Source organism: Mesoplodon bidens (assembly GCF_964165515.1).
Source record: "Mesoplodon bidens genome assembly, chromosome: 1".
In the NCBI taxonomy this organism is placed as follows: Eukaryota; Metazoa; Chordata; class Mammalia; order Artiodactyla; family Ziphiidae; genus Mesoplodon; species Mesoplodon bidens.
In genome coordinates, this window is record NC_138176.1 from 172,550,178 (window position 1) to 172,553,489 (window position 3,312).

Sequence of the window (3,312 nt, forward strand, 5' to 3'; positions counted from 1 at the left end):
TCCTAGCAGCTGGTATGTCACAGCCGCGTAGCAAAACTATGTCCCCTGTACTCGGGGCAAAGTTTAATTTCTTTTGCATAAGTTGGATACTGTTTCATTTGAGGTTGCAACATCTTAAATTCAAGATATGCCATTGGATTTTCCATATCTCTTACTATACTTAAAACATTAAGGTCTTGCAACTTGAAGGAGCACGGCATATGATTTGTAATATTGTATGTCAAATAAGATTTCAGTAACAATTTGCTATTGTGCCTTTGATTCACCAAATACTTTTTAAACATCAGGGATTCGGGTAGACGGCCCTTTGCCCTCAAAGAGTTTTTGATCTGGTTTTGGTCATATGAACTGTTAACGTTAAGTAATGAAAATGTTTATTATTCTTAGGCTAATGAGAGTTCAAAGAACTATTCATGCCAGAACTACAGGCCAGTTGTTATGTCATTTCTCACCTACATACCTTTGAACACATTGGGTGCCTAGTACAACTGCTATCAAAGCACGAAAACTGTATCATAATTGTGTTTCTAGAGTAGTAGTACTCAAACTTCAGGGTGCATCAGAATCATCTGGAAAGTTTGTTAAAATTGTTGGGGCCCTACTCCTGGAGTTTCTGATTCATAGGGTCTGGGGTGGGGCCCAAGAGTACGAATTTATAACATGTTTCCAGGTGATGTTGACCCTGCTGGTCTGCGGAACCACACTTTGAGAACCACTGCTCTGGGTTATAGTTCCTTCAGGGTAGGGCAATAAAATAGCACTAAGGAAATACTCAGGAAAATGCTGAATGAATGCATAAATAGAGAAATAAATGGGGGACAGGGAAAGGAAGTGGGAGAAGTAAAGATATCCTTGGCGTAGGGAATAAACTAAGTTCTCTCTTCTTTGCCTTTGCTATTAACAAAACCTGGCTTATGTTTTCTCAAAAGCACATTCTAGTAGATTTCTCCCCCTCACATCTTGCCTACAAATTCTGTAATTTGACATTTCTAGAGTATTTTTCTAATGTAAGGTTATCATGATCTGGATAACAAATTGTTTATCCCTTAGAATCATGGAGTAGTAGAGCAGGAAAGGGGTCTTAGAGATTACCTGGTCCAGTTTCCCCAGGCCGAGGGAGGGAGCAACAATCAAATGCATTTGTAGAACTTGTAGATAGTATCCACATGGTCCTGCTCTGCTGTCTTGCTTTCTCTCCCCAGCCTGATAAGACTCCTAGAGAGCTTAGTCTATTTCCTTTATTCCAATACTAAGTTGCATAACAGTTCTTATCCATAATTTTATATTTAGACACATTTTTTTCCTAAAGGAGGACACCTTTAATTTTATAAGCACTAGGGAAATAAGCTTCATCCATTTATTCAGATATTGAATGTATTATGTGATAAGCACAAAGTATACCAAAACAAAACAGGCTGAGCCCTCAAGAGGCTTATTAAGTCCATACAATTAAAAAGTCTTCTAGAAGTGTGGTAAACAGTCCTGGAGGTGTGCACAGCATGACTTGGAAGCACAACAAAGGGACATCTCTTTGACTTAGAGGTGGAGATGGTGTCAGACAAGAGTGGCCTGGAGAGTCTTACAAGAACTTAAGTGACGTGCCGGCACAAGAGCACGCATTCTCCAAGGAGTCTGGCATAACTGGAGCTGAAGGTGTTTTGTAATAGGGAATTTAAGCTTTTCCTGGAATCGAGTCACTGAAAGATTTTAAATAGGGGAGTGACGTAAGAATTATGCTCATAGAAGATCCCAAGCCTAAAAAGGGATCTGTCATATTTAAGAGTGCACATTTTCCTCACTATATCTTTGATTTGAAACTGTAAGATGTGTTACATTTCAATCCAGGCTAGTATAAACCCCCTGGAGAGTGCCTGTATATGTGTTCAGCAGATTCAGCTGAATATAAAAGGAACAATTTAAGACTTTACTGACCCACAAGGTAATTAGAATTGAGTATTCCAACTACTTGATCCACATTGAAGGGGTCCAGAATATGCCACTGGGGCATAAAATTTTTGGTAGAAGGCATTGGAGTTCCTGAAATCCTCTGTCTGCCTAATAGCAGAGCCTCCCAGAAGAACTCCATTGCCATAAATCCCCTCACAGGGAGCAACCAGGGAAGATTAACTCATCACCAGAGACAGCGAGAAATCGACACCTAAACAGACTTTCGTTACAGAATTATCATATATCTACCATCTATTTTCCTAAGGATCGTTTTATCTTTCTTAAAAATCATTTGCTTTCCCATTAGTGCTTTCTCCCCACAACTTCCTCTAAGTCATTTATAAGCGTACTTCACCCCTTTTCCCCTAGCAAGATGATATATAAGCCCCAAATTCTAACCACCCCTTTAAGTCACACTTTTGTGAACTTCCTCTAACTCGATTAGAACTGTCTTTTCTGTTGCTAATCTGTCAGTTTAATTAGTAGGCTCTCAAACACAAAAGTGGGTAGAGGAAAGTTTTTCCTCCCCAATTCAAAACAATGAAATTAGCTATTTCTCTCTTCACCAGCGAGAGAAATAACTAATTAAATGGTTTGAACAGTGGTTCTCAATCCCGGGTAGTTTTTATTTTTTAAATAAATTTAATTATTTATTTTTGGCTGCTTTAGATCTTTGTTGCTGTGCACGGGGGCCTTCTCTAGTTGCAGAGAGCAGGGGCCACTCCTTGTTGCGGTGCGGGGCTTCTAATTTCTCATTTCAGTGGCTTCTCTTGTTGCAGAGCACAGGCTCTAGGCACTCCGTCTTCAGTAGTTGTGGCACGTGGGCTTAGTTGCTTTGCAGCACGTGGGATCTTCCCAGACCAGGGCTCGAACCTGTGTCCCCTGCATTGGCAGGCGGATTCTTAACTATTGCGCCACCAGGGAAGCCGCAATCTGGGGTAGTTTTTGAATGCTGCTGTCCGGGCCCCTGAAATTCTGATTTTATTGGCCAGGATAGGACCTGGCATGATTATTTTTAAAAACTCCTAAAGTGATTTGAATGTGCAGCCAGGGTTGAGAACCACTGGATTAGATATTGTACTCTTTATTAACGACAAATTTCTTTTTCAGTTTATTTCTAATTAACTGGCCAACTTTTTACAGTTCACCAAATACCGAGTTCAAATTTTTATTTTTTAAATCAGTTATGCAACAGTTTCAAGCAAAGTGAATAAGCGTCCTATTTATGACAGTGTTTTAAGCCACCTAATTAAAAGCATTATATATTTAAAATTGAATATTTTTAAAAACTTCTAATCACAATTATAGCTTCCTAAACTACTGAGCAATCCTGTCCCCAAAGATAAATATGACAATGAGAAGAGA